A 15,176-nucleotide genomic window follows, 5' to 3' on the forward strand; every position below is an offset into this window, starting at 1 on the left:
TCAATAATCCAGTAAGAAATGGGCAGAAGACATGGTTAGATATTTTTCCAAAGAAGATATACACATGGCTAACAGACACATGAAAAGATGGCCAATATCACTCATAATCAAGGAAATACAAATAAAAGCCATGATGAGAAACCACCTCACACCTGTCAGAATGGCTAAAATTAATAACACAGGAAACAACAGATGTTGGTGAGGGTGCAGAGAAAGGGGAATCCTCTTACACTGCTGGTGGTAATGGAAACTGGAAACTGTGGAGGTTCTTCAAAAAGTTAAAAATAGAACTATTCTATGATCCAGCAATTGCTCTACTAGGTATTTACCCAAAGGATACTGGTACAAAGGGACACATGGACCCTGATGTTTATAGCAGCATTATCAACAATAGTCAAATTATGGAAAGAGCCCAAGTGTCCACCAACTGATGAATGAATAAAGAAGATGTGTGTATACACATATATACAATGAAATATTACTCAGCCATCAGAGAGAATGAATTCTATCTAACCTTTTGCAATGACGTGGATGGAACTAGAGTATATTACACTAAGTGAAATAAGGCTGTCAGAAAAAGACAAATACCATATGATTTCACTCATATGTGGAGTTTAATAAATAAAACAGATGAACATATGAGAAAGGCACAGAAAGGAGAAAAGGAAACAAGTCATAAATGACTCTTAAAAATAGAGAACAAACTGCGGGTTGATGGAAGAAGGTGGGTGAGATTGGCTAGATGGGTGATGGGTTTTAGGAGGGAATTTATGAAGAGCACTGGATGTTGTAAGTGATGAACCACTGAATTCTGTTCCTGAAACCAATAGAGAAGGAGGAAGAGGAGGAAAACCTGCCCTATGGGACAACACGGATGAACCTGGAGGATATTACCCTAAATAAAATAAGCCAGTCGCAGAAAAACAAACACTGTGTAATCTCATTTATGTGGGATAAATAAATAATCAAACTCATAGAAGTAGAGAATAGAATGGGGCTTATCAGGGTCTAGGGGGTGGGAAAAGGGAGTTGTTTATGGGTATGAATTTTCATTTATGCACATGAATAAGCTCTAGAGATCTGCTGTACAACATAATGCTTATAGTTAACAATATTGTATTATGCACTTAAAAAATTATTAAGAGGGTAGGTTTCCTGTTAATTAAGCACTTACCACATTTTTTAAAAACCTAAAGTGGCATAAGGAAACTTTTGGATGTGATGGATTAGGTTTTCTACCTTGATTGTGGTGATGGTCTCATGAGTATATGCCTATGTCCAAACACATCAAATTGTATACATTAAATACATGCAGTTTTTTATATATCAATTATACTTCAATAAAGTTGTTTTAAAAAAAGAAATAATATCTGAAGTTCTATGCACAGACTTATTTCCTTCTAGAATATGCTTCTTGTCAAGTACATACACACCTGCTGCTTTGATATTGATGACTATATATCTGGAAAAGTGAGTATGACAATTAACTTATTATAACATTTCAATGCAGTCTCCTTAATAAATAATCTTGACTGTAAAAAAATGTGGAAAAAATAGAAAAGCTTCTAGATGAAAACTAGGAGAGTATCTCCACAATCTTAGGATAAAGAATATTTTTCAAACTGAAAACAAAAAGCACAAAATATTAAAGAAAAGCCTGGTAAGTTGGACTACTTTACAATTACATCAATTTACAACTTGTCAAATTCACTCATCAAGAAACATTAGAGAATAGAAGGCAACCCAGAGAGTGGAAGAATATATACAAAAAATATATACAAAATATACAACTTACAAAGATCTCATAGAATATATTTTAAATGCTTACAAATCACTAAGAAGATAGATGACTCTAAAACAACTGTCAGGACATTTGAACAGTTCTTCACAAAAAAGAACATCCAAATGGTTAATACACATATGAATGAAGTATATCCATACAATGGAGTACTCTGTGCAATGAAAATAAACACCATAATGCCACATGCAGAAACATATATTAATCTCATGAATATAATAATGAGTGAAACCAAACACAAGGAAATACATAAGATTTCACTTGTAAAGTGCTTAGGAAAGATTAATCAATGGTATTAAAAGTCGGGATATGGATTACCTTTGGGTAAGACAGAGAGCATAATCATTTGTTTAGGGAGATGGGAAACTTTCAGGGTATTAGTCAATTCTGTTTATCTAGTGGCAATTATACAAATAAGTTCACTTTGCAATAATTACATTTTCAGCACTTTTCTTATATATGTCATAATTAAATTTAAAAGTTTATTTCAAAGCAAAGAAATCAAAGCAAATTAAAGATTTTTCAGACAAAAAAAATAAATACTTTGCCACCTTGAAGGCCCAGATTATAAGCATTAGTAAAGGACATATTTCTGGCAGAAAAAAAAAATCTCAGATGGATATTAAACAACGCAACATTTGATATGGCAAATTGTGGAAACATGTTCAACTTGTGCTGAGTATAAGAGAGACTATTTTTATGCACAGTAAAAGCCAAGAAACATTTTTGGCAAATTATTCTAGGATAGTCATGCTTGGCATCATTGATTAAAGTCGGGAATTTTCTAGCACTCTGCCTTGACAAGCATCCAACAAGAGCTTTGTAGATGTTAAGATTTACCTTTATAAGCTGGATATGGCAAGGGGTAGTTCTTTAAGTGGGAAAATGCTAATTCCTCCTGAAAGTAATGTCTTTATGCAATTACTGTAAAGTAATGCTATAATAAATGGTTACTGATTTTGGTATGAGTATATATACATATATATATGTATATATACACAAACACATATATATAAACATATATAAATATGTTAAGTCACAAAGAGAAAGACAAATACTGTTCGATCTCATTTATATGTGGAATCTAAAAAAACTGAATTAATAGACACAGAGAGTAGAATGATGGTTGCCAGGGGCTTGGAGGAGGGAGAATGGGGGAGTGTTTATCAAACAGTACATGGTTTCAGTTATGGAAGATGAATAAGTCCTAGAGATTACTATAGAGTACATTACCTACAGTTAACAATACTTAAAAATTTGTTAAGACAGTAGATCTTATGTTAAATATTCTTATCACAAGGGAGAAAAAGAGGGAAACAGGGTCCTTTTAGAGGTGATAGTTAAGTTTATGTCATTCTTTATGATTACATTTTCATAAGTATATACTTCAAATTCATCAAGATGAATACATTAAATACATACAGCATTTTTGTATGCCCATCACACCTCAGCATAAGTAAATAAATCAGCACACAAAGATGAATAAATAAATAAACTGCCACCTTAGAATCTATACTCAATGAAGGGCACCTGGGTGGCTCAGTGGGTTAAAGCCTCTGCCTTCAGCCTCAGGTCATGGTCTCAGGGTCCTGGGATCAAGCCCCACATTGGGCTCTCTGCTCAGAAGGGAGCCTGCTTACCCCTCTCCCTCTGCCTGCCTGTCTACTTGTGATCTCTCTCTGTGTGTCAAATGAATAAATAAAATCTTAAAAAAAAAAAAACTAAAGTTTGCTTCTGTTTCCAGCAAAGATGAAGGAGAAGCATTCCTTGCAGATCTTACAACCAAAAAAAAAAAAAATAATAATAATAAGAGAAAAAGAAAAAAAAACTGGAGATAACACAACAAACAAGCATAAGAATAGTCTGAAAGGTGAAAGTAAAGGAAGACTTATCTAGGAACCTCAGGAATAGAGGGACAATATGGCAGTGAGACCCCTGGGTTTACTATTACTTATATATCCCAGACAGGGAACTTCAGAAGCTTTCGATCCAGAACCACCAACAGGCACAAAAGTATAAAAATTCCAAAAAAGGCCTGTTTCTCCTAACCAAAGCACTAGGGAAAAGGTGGCATAACAGTGGAGAGAAACTTTGCATAATAGCTGCTCTCCTCCAGCCAAACATCAACAGAAAAAAATGCACACCCCATCTTCTGCAGCTTCAGGGGAACCAGCCAGGGAGCTTCTCTTTGACTCTACCTTGTCACTCTGCATAAATAAGTGGCACTGCACTAATTTACTCTATGAAGCAGTGTTGCTGGACCTGAGGAGGCAGCTGGTTGTAACAGGTGGCTCTCTAACTCCTCCACCAAGTGGTGTGAGCAGGACCAAGAGGGAGCAGATCTTCCATTCCCTGATCCATGAAAACAGCTCACTCTCTGATCTGCCAAACAGGGTGCCATCAGTGAGCTGAGTGGGGAACTGATCTTTCATTCTCGTCCAGTGGAAATAGTCAATGCTTCAATTCCCCCTACAGGGTAGGACCAGCAGGATCCAGTGGTGAGCCGGCCTCCACTTCCACATGGAGGTGGTGTTATTTGGACCTACATACTACATTATTCCACCCTTACTGTCATGGGGTCTGATGGAAAATTAAATATCCACATCTACCTAGGAGCAACAAAACTGGATGAGGCTGTGCAAAATAGGGCTAGTAAACACCCTGATCCCCTGCAGTATAAGTGGGGCAGTGGAGAGCCGACCCTCCAGTCCCATCTGGCATTAACAAGACAGAATAATGCTGTGTGAGGTAGAGGTAGTGTGTATTCCACTTCCCCTTCCCTGTGTGAGCAGGGCCTAGTGGAGAGCTGACCCTCCACCTCTACCTGTCATCACGATGTGGTATAAAGTGGAGTCAGGCGGGCCAATTGGCCCCCACTTGCCCATTTTCCCTGGCCAGCAAAAAGTAGTAGGGTACCAGGAAACCTAACACTGCAGCAACAAAGTGGGGTGAATCAGATCTCTGCTTGCCCTTCCCTGCTGAGTGTACACTCCCACTTAAAGGCAAAAAAGAGTGTGAATCTGTGCCCTATTTTCAGTAGCATGGATAGAGTGCTCCACTTTTGCCAGGACAGTGTTGGCAGAGCTGAGCAAGAGATTGAAATGATGAACTCATGTGGCCTTGTGCTATACCTCAACAAAGAGACCAGCTGCTAAAGAAAACATATATTACATAGAATTCAAAATATTATACTAAAGTATCCAAAATGTCAAGAAAACAGTAAAAAAAAATTCTAATCACAGAGAGAACCAGAAATACCAAAACGTCAATGAGAAAACACAATCAATAGATGCCAATGTTGAGATTAATCAAATTTTGAGATTATCTCACAAGGATTTTAAAGCAAACATCATAAAAATGCTTCAATAAAATTGTCACTTCTCTTTAAATAAATGGGGAAAAATAGAAAATCTCACAAAGAAAGTTATAAAAAGAAAAGGAGATTATAGAACTTAAAAATATGGATCGGGAAGGAGACAAACCATAAGTGACCCTTAATGTCACAAAACAAACTGAAAGTTGCTGGGGGAGGGGGGTCGGAGGGGGGGTGGGGTTATGGACATTGGGGACGGTATGTGCTATGGTCAGTGCTGTGAAGTGTGTAAACCTGGTGATTCACAGACCTGTACCCCTGGGGGTAAAAATACATTATATGTTTATAAAAAAATAAAAATAAAAATAAAGATGGGAAAAAAAATACAACAACAAGAGGCAGTACCAAAGGCCAGGGACCTAATCAATACAGACATTGGTAATATGTCAGATGTAAAGTTCAGAATGATGATTCTCAAGGTGCTAGCCGGGCTCAAAAAAGGCATGGAAGATATTAGAGAAAACCTCTCTGGAGATATAAAAGCCCTTTCTGGAGAAATAAAAGAACTAAAATCTAACCACGTTGAAATCATAAAAAGCTATTAATGAGGTGCAATCAAAAATGGAGGCTCTCACTGCTAGGATAAATGAGATAGAAGAAAGAATTAGTGATATAGAAGACCAAATGACAGAGAATAAAGAAGCTGAGCAAAAGAGGGACAACAGCTACTGGACCACGAGGGGAGAATTTGAGAGATAAGTGACACCATAAGACGAAACAACATTAGAATAATTGGGATTCCAGAAGAAGAAGAAAGAGAGAGGGGAGCAGAACATATATTGGAGAGCATTATTGTAGAGAATTTCCCTAATATGGCAAAGGGAACAAGCATCAAAATCCAGGAGGTGCACAGAACCCCCTCAAAATCAATAAGAATAGATTCACACCCAATCATCTAATAGTAAAATTTACGAGACTTAGCAACAAAGAGAAAATCCTGAAATCAGTCCAGGAAAAGAAGTCTGTAATATACAATGGTAAAAATATTAGATTGGCAGCAGACTTAACCACAGAGACCTGGCAAGCCAGAAAGAACTGGCATGACATATTCAGAGCACTAAATGAGAAAAACATGCAGCCAAGAATACTAGATCCAGCTAGGCTATCATTGAAAATAGAAGGAGAGATAAAAAGCTTCCAGGACAAACAAAAACTGAAAGAATTTGCAAACACCAAACCAGCTCTACAGGAAATATTGAAAGGGGTCCTCTAAGCAAAAAGAGACCCTAAAAGTAGTAGAACAGAAAGGAACAGAGACAATATACAGTAACAGTCACATTACAGGCAATACGATGGCACTAAATTCACATCTCTCAATAGTTACCCTGAATGTTAATGGGCTAAATGCCCCAATCAAAAGACACAGGGTATCAGAATGGATAAAAAAAAAAAAACATCAATATGTTGCCTACAAGAAACTCATTTTAAACCCGAAGACACCTCCAGATTTAAAGTGAGGGGGTGGAAAACAATTTACCATGCCAATGGACATCAGAAGAAAGCAGGGGTGGCAATCCTTAGATCAATTATATTTTAAGCCAAAGACTATTATAAGAGATGAGGAAGGGACACTATATCATACTCAAAGGGTCTGTCCAACAAGAAGATCTAACAATTTTAAATATCTATGCCCCTAACGTGGGACCAGCCAACTATATAAAACAATTAATAACAAAATCAAAGAAACACATCAACAATAATACAATAATAGTAGGGGACTTCAACACTCCCCTCACTGAAATGGACAGATCATCCAAGCAAAAGATCAACAAGGAAATAAAGGCCTTAAATGACACACATGATCAGATGGACATCACAGATATATTCAGAACATTTCATCCCAAAGCAACAGAATACACTTTCTTCTCTAGTGCACATGGAACATTCTCCAGAATAGATCACATCCTCGGTCCTAAATCAGGTCTCAACCGGTATCAAAAGATTGGGATCATTTCCTGCATTTTTTCAGACCACAATGCTCTGAAGCTAGAACTCAATCACAAGAGGAAATTTGGAAAGAACCCAAATACATGGAGACTAAACAGCATCCTTCTAAAGAATGAATGGGTCAACCAGGAAATTAAAGAAGAATTGAAAAAATTTATGGAAACAAATGATAATGAAACACAACGGCTCAAAATCTGTGGGACACAGCAAAGGCAGTCCTGAGAGGAACATATATAGCAGTACAAGCCTTTCTCAAGAAACAAGAAAGGTCTCAAATACACAACCTTACCCTACACCTAAAGGAGCTGGAGAAAGAACAAGAAAGAAACCCTAAACCCAGCAGGAGAAGAGAAATCATAAAGATCAGAGCAGAAATCAATGAAATAGAAACCAAAAAAACAATAGAACAAATCAACAGAACTAGGAGCTGGTTCCTTGAAAGAATTAATAAGATTGATAAACCCCTGGCCAGATGTATAAAAAAGAAAAGAGAAAGGACTCAAATAAATAAAATCATAAATGAAAGAGGAGAGATCAAAACCAACAACAAAGAAATGCAAACAATTATAAGAACATACTATGAGCAACTCTATGCCAACAAATTTGACAATCTGGAAGAAATGGATGCATTCCTAGAGACATATAAACTACCACAACTGAACCAGGAAGAAATAGAAAACCCGAACAGACCCATAACCAGTAAGGAGATTGAAACAGTCATCAAAAACCTCCAAACAAACAAAAGCCCAGGGCCAGACAGCTGCCCAGGGGAATTCTACCAAACATTTAAAGAAGAATTAATTCCTATTCTCCTGAAACTGTGTCAAAAAATAGAAATGGAAGGAAAACTTCCAAACTCATTTTATGAGGCCAGCATCACCTTGATCCCAAACCCAGACAAGGATCCCATCAAAAAAGAGAATTACAGACCAATATCCTTGATGAACACAGATGCAAAAATTCTCACTAAAATACTAGCCAAAATGATTCAGCAGTACATTAAAAGGATTATTCACCACGACCAAGTGGGATTTATTCCTGGGCTGCAAGGTTGGTTCAACATCTGCAAATCAATCAATGTGATACAACACATTAATAAAAGAAAGAACAAGAATCAAATGATACTCTCAATAGATGCTGAAAAAGCATTTGACAAAGTACAGCATCCCTTCCTGATCAAAACTCTTCAAAGTGTAGGGATAGAGGGCGCATATCTCAATATCATCAAAGCCATCTATGAAAACCCCACCGCTAATATCATTCTCAATGGAGAAAAACTGAAAGCTTTTCTGCTAAGGTCAGGAACACGGCAGGAATGTCCATTATCACCACTGCTATTCAACATAGTACTAGAAGTCCTAACCTCAGCAATCAGACGACAAAAAGAAATTAAAGGCATCCATATCGGCAAAGAAGAAGTCAAACTATCACTCTTCACAGATGATATGATACTATACATGGAAAACCCAAAATACTCCACTCCAAATCTGCTAGAATATGTACAGGAATTTAGTAAAGTGTCAGGATAAAAAACAATCCACAGAAATCAGTTGCATTTCTCTACACCAACAACAAGACAGAAGAAAGAGAAATTAAGGAGTCCATCCCATTTACAATGGCACCCAAAACTATAAGATACCTAGGAATAAACCTAACCAAAGAGGCAAAGAATCTATACTCAGAAAACTATAAAGTACTCATGAAAGAAATGGAGGAAGACACAAAGAAATAGAAAAATGTTCCATGCTCCTGGATTGGAAGAACAAATACTGTGAAAATGTCTATGCTACCCAAAGCAATCTACACATTTAATGCAATCCCTATCAAAATCCCACCCATTTTTTTCAAAGAAATGGAACAAATAATCCTAAAATGTATATGGAACCAGAAAAGATCTCGAATAGCCAAAGGAATATTGAAAAAGAAAGCTAAAGTTGGTGGCATCACAATTCCGGACTTCAAGCTCTTTTACAAAGCAGTCATCATCAAGACAGCATGGTACTGGCACAAAAACAGACACATAGATCAATGGAACAGAATAGACAGCCCAGAAATAGACCCTCAACTCTATGGTCAACTAATCTTTGACAAAGCAGTAAAAAATGTCCACTGGAAAAAAGACAACCTCTTCAATAAATGGTGTTGGGAAAATTGGACAGCCACATGCAGAAAAATGAAATTGGACCATTTCCTTACACCACACATGAAAATAGACTCAAAATGGATGAAGGACCTCAATGTGAGAAAAGAATCCATCAAAATCCATGAGAAGAACACCGGCAACAACCTCTTCGACCTCAGCCACAGTAACTTCTTCCTAGGAACGTTGCCAAAGGAAAGGGAAGCAAGGGCAAAAATGAACTATTGGGACTTCATCAGGATCAAAAGCTTTTGCACAGCAAAGGAAACAGTGAACAAAACCAAAAAACAACTGACAGAATGGGAGAAGATATTTGCAAACAACGTATCAAATAAAGGGCTAGTGTTCAAAATCTATAAAGAACTTAGCAAAGTCAAAACCCAAAGAACAAATAATCCAATCAAGGAATGGGCAGAAGACATAAACAGACATTTCTGCAAAGAATACATCCAGATGGTAATGTGATGCCCGCAGTTTTATTTTTGTTTTTCAACATTTCCTTAGCGATTCGGGGTCTCTTCTGATTCCATACAAATTTTTGGATTATTTGCTCCAGCTCTGAAAAATACCAGTGGAATTTTGATCAGAATGGCATTAAAAGTATAGATTGCTCTAGGCAGTATAGACATTTTAACAATGTTTATTCTTCCGATTCAAGAGCATGGAATGGTCTTCCATCTTTTTGTGTCTTCTCAATTTCTTTCATGAGTATTCTGTAGTTCCTCGAGTACAGTTCCTTTACCTCTTTGGTTAGGTTTATTCCCAGGTATCTTATGGTTCTTGGTGCTATAGTAAATGGAATCGATTCTCTAATTTCACTTTCTGTATTTTCATTGTTAGTGTATAAGAAAGCCACTGATTTCTGTACATTGGCTTTGTATCCTGCCACGTTGCTGAATTGCTATATGAGTTCTAGTAGTTTGGGGGTGGAGTCTTTTGGGTTTTCCATATAAAGAATCATGTCATCTGCGAAGAGAGTTTGACTTCTTCATTGCCAATTTGGATACCTTTTATTTCTCTTTATTGTCTGATTGCTGTTGCTAGGACTTCTAATACTATGTTGAACAAGAGTGGTGAGAGTGGATATCCTTGTCATGTTCCTGATCTCAACGGGAAGGCTGCGAGCTTTTTCCCATTGAGGAGGATATTTTCTCTGGGTCTTTCATAGATAGATTTTATGAAGTTCAGGAATGTTCCCTCTCTCCCTATACTTTGAAGTGTTTTAATCAGGAACGGATGCTGGATTTTGTCAATTGCTATTTCTGCATCAATTGAGAGGACCATGTGGTTCTTCTCTCTTCTCTTATTAATTTGTTCTATCACATTGATTGATTTGCGAATGTTGAACCATCCTTGTAGCCCAGGGATGAATCCCACCTGGTCATGGTGGATAATCTTTTTAATGTGTTGTTGGATCCTGTTTGCTAGGATATTGTTGAGAATCCTAGCATCCATATTCATCAGTGATATTGGTCTGAAATTCTCCTTTTTGGTGGGGTCTTTGCCTGGTTTGGGGATCAGGGTAATGCTGGCTTCATAGAAAGAGTCTGGAAGTTTTGCTTCTGCTTCAAGTTTTTGAAACAGCTTCAGGAGAATAGGTGTTATTTCTTCTTTGAAAGTTTGGTAGAATTCCCCAGGGAATCCGTCAGGTCCTGGGCTCTTGTTTTTTGGGAGGTTTTTGATCACTGCTTCAATCTCGTTACTAGATATAGGTCTGTTCGGGTTGTCAATTTCTTCCTGGTTCAATTTTGGGAGTTTATATTTTTCCAGGAATGCATCCATTTCATCTAGGTTACTACAAAGCTGTTATCACCAAGACAGCATGGTACTGGCATAAAAACAGACACATAGACCAGTGGAACAGAGTAGAGAGACCAGATATGGACCCTCAATTCTATAGTCAAATAATCTTTGACAAAGCAGGAAAAAATATACAGTGGAAAAAAGACAGTCTCTTCAATAAATGGTGCTGGGAAAACTGGGCAGCTATATGTAGAAGAATGAAACTCGACCATTCTCTTACACTGGACACAAAGATAAACTCAAAATGGATAAAAGGCCTCAACATGAGACAGGAATCCATCAGAATCCTAGAGGAGAACATGGGCAGTAACCTCTTCGATATCAGCCACGGCAACTTCTTTCAAGACATGTCTCCAACGGCAAAGGAAACAAAAGCGAAGGTTAACTTTTGGGACTTCACCAAGATCAAAAGCTTCTGCACAGCAAAGGGAACAGTCAACAAAACATGAGGCAACCCACAGAATGGGAGAAGATATTTGCAAATGACAGTACAGACAAAAGGTTGATATCCAGGATCTATAAAGAACTCCTCAAACTCAACACACATGAAACAGACAATCATATAAAAAAAAAATGGGCAGAAGATATGAACAGACACTTCTCCAATGAAGTCATACAAATGGCTATCAGACACGTGAAAAAATGTTCATCATCACTAGCCATCAGGGAGATTCAAATTAAAACCACATTGAGATACCACCTTACACCACTTAGAATGGCCAAAATTAGCAAGACAGGAAACAACATGTGTTGGAGAGGATGTGGAGAAACGGGAACCCCCTTCCACTGTTGGTAGGAATGCAAGTTGGTGCAGCCACTTTGGAAAACAGTGTGGAGATTCCCCAAGAAATTAAAAATAGAGCTTCCCTATGACCCTGCAATTGCACTACTGGGTATTTACCCCAAAGATACAGATGGAGTGAAAAGAAGGCCCATCTGTACCCCAATGTTTATAGCAGCAATGGCCACAGTCGCCAAACTGTGGAAAGAACCAAGATGCCCTTCAACGACGAATGGATAAGGAAGATGTTGTCCATATACACTATGGAGTATTATGCCTCCATCAGAAACGATGAATACCCAACTTTTGTAGCAACATGGATGGGACTAGAAGAGATGATGTTGAGTGAAATAAGTCAAGCAGAGAGAGTCAATTATCAAATGGTTTCACTTATTTGTGGAGCATAAAAAATAGCATGGAGGACAAGGGTAATGGAGAGGAGAAGGGAGTTGAAGGAAATTGGAAGGGGAGGTGAACCATGAGAAAAACAATCTGAGGGTTTTGAAGGGGAGAGGGGTGGGAGGTTGGGAGAACCAGGTGGTGGGTATTAGAGAGGGCATGGATTGCATGGAGCACTGGGTGTGGTGCAAAAACAATGAATACTGTTACGCTGAAAAGAAATAAAAAATTTAAAAAAAAAAAAAAAGAAGACATCCATAAGGCCAACAGACACATGAAAAAGTGCTCCACATCACTTGGCATCAGGGAAATACAAATCAAAACCACAATAAGATATCACCTCACACCAGTCAGAATGGCTAAAATTAATAAGTCAGGAAATGACAGATGCTGGAGAGGATGTGGAGAAAGGGGAACCCTCCTACACTGTTGGTGGGAATGCAAGCTGGTGCAACCACTCTGGAAAACAGCATGGAGGTTCCTCAAAAAGTTGAAAATAGAACTACCCTATGACCCAGCAATTGCACTATTGGGTATTTACCCTAAAGATACAAACGTAGTGATCCGAAGGGGCACGTGCACCCGAATGTTTATAGCAGCAATGTCTACAATAGCCAAACTATGGAAAGAACCTAGATATCCATCAACAGATGAATGGATAAAGAAGATGTGGTATATATACACAATGGAATACTATGCAGCCATCAAAAGAAATGAAATCTTGCCATTTGCGACAATAGGGATGGAACTAGAGGGTATTATGCTTAGTGAAATAAGTCAATCAGAGAAAGACAACTATCACATGATCTCCCTGATATGAGGAAGTGGAGTTGCAACATGGGGGGTTTGGGGGGTAGGGAAAGAATAAAAGAAACAAGATGGGATCGGGAGGAAGACAAATCATAAGAGACTCTTAATCTCACAAAAAAAAACTGAGGGTTGCTGGGGGAATGGGTGTTGGGAGAGAGGGTGGGGTTATGGACATTGGAGAAGGTATGTGCTATGGTTAATGTTGTGTAGTGTATAAACCTGACAATTCACAGACCTTTACCCCTAGGTATAAAAATACATTATATATTTATTTAAAAAAATAAAATAAATTTTAAAAAAACAACAACAGTAATTTTGAAAACTCATTGGATGACCTCATTAATAAAGACGACTGAAGATTGAGTCAGTAAATTTAAAACAGATCAGTAGAATTTACTTAACTGGAATAACAGAGGCTAAACATATATATATATTTTTTTAATGAGGAATGCCTCAGTCATCCATGGGACAATTAGAAAAATGCTAACATTGGTAAAACTTGAGTCCCAGAAGAAAAGAAGAGAGTAGAGCTGAGAGGATTCCAAGAAACAACTACTGAAAACTTCCCAAAATCAAAATAAACACATGAGCCTGCAGATTCAAGTAGTTGAGCAGATTTCAAATAGAATAAAGCCAAAGAAATGCACAACAAGACACATAACAATTAAATTTGGGGATGCTGGTTAGTTATATGTGATATTTACTCAATCTATGTACTTCTTTTTTGTATATACTTTTTTATGTTTGTTAAATTTAAATAAAAGATTAAATTTAAAAGTAAGTAACTGTTACGCTGAAAATAAATTTTAAAAAATTTTAAAAAAACAATCCTTAGAACAGTAATATATATTTTTAAATAAAAATAATAATAATAAGGACAAAAAAAAAGTAAGTGATGAAATAAAGAGATTTTCACATATATAAAAAAAAATTTGCCATTAGAAGAACCAGGCTATAACAAGTTTAAAAAGGTCAATGGATTAAAATGGCAATATCCTGGTTATACTATGGTTTTGTAAGATGCTACTATCTTGGGAAACTAGTAAAAGATATACAGGATCTCTCTGAGATATTTCTCTGTATTAGGGTCTAAAATGGAAGAAATTATATAAAAGAAAGAATGGATAACAAGTAAAAATGTAAATATGCAGGTTAATCTAAGTGAACATCTACAAAATCAGTAATAGACACATAGTATTGTGTTTCAAGAAAACATAGAGCATAAAGATATAAAATAAAAATATGCTAAGTAAGATACACAAAATGGAGATAAAGCCCTACATTCCCTTTACTGACTGAGAGGAAGGTAAAATTACTAAGTAACTATAGACTTTGATAATTTTTTGTGCATATAACAACTAGGCCTCAAAGTTAACAAAATAAAAGTCAGTAAACATATAAAGATAGTTAAATGTAATATCATGTTGGGATTTTTTAGCCATAAAATCAATAATAGGACACTACAGGGCGCCTGGGTGGCTCAGTGGGTTAAGACTCTGCCTTCGGCTCAGGTCATGATCTCAGGGTCCTGGGATCGAGGCCCGCATCGGGCTCTCTGCTCAGCTTTCTCCTCTCTCTCTATGCCTGCCTCTCTGCATACTTGTGATCTCTCTCTCTCTGTTTCAAATAAATAAATAAAATCTTTAAAAATAATAATAATAATAGGACACTGAAAAAATATATGGATTTAAGACATAAGATTAAAATCTGGACTTAATGAAAATCTAGAAAATACACTGCAACCAAAAAACTCAGAATTCACTTTCTATCCAAGAACAAAGAAATAAAAAACAAAAAAACAAACAGGACATTTCTATAATCACAGAACCAAAATGCAAATCTCAAGAAATTTCAAAAGATTGGAAATATGGATTTATTTTCTGTCCACCATGTAATTAAGCCAGAAATCAATATGAAAAATAAAACCAGCAAATATTAACATAATGTATGCAAATTTTTAAATGCAGTCCTAAATAACCTGAATATATTTCCAGAACAAACTTCTCTACATACGCTGTAGCATATATATATACAAAAGTGCTCATGGCAACATGTACAAAATTTCCCTGAAATGGAAAAAAAACTAAATTTCTATCAATAGGAAAGTGATTAAATAATTTTAATG

The sequence above is a fragment of the Lontra canadensis genome, unplaced genomic scaffold (genome assembly GCF_010015895.1).
Source record: "Lontra canadensis isolate GAN:19392208 unplaced genomic scaffold, GSC_riverotter_1.0 scaffold53, whole genome shotgun sequence".
In the NCBI taxonomy this organism is placed as follows: Eukaryota; Metazoa; Chordata; class Mammalia; order Carnivora; family Mustelidae; genus Lontra; species Lontra canadensis.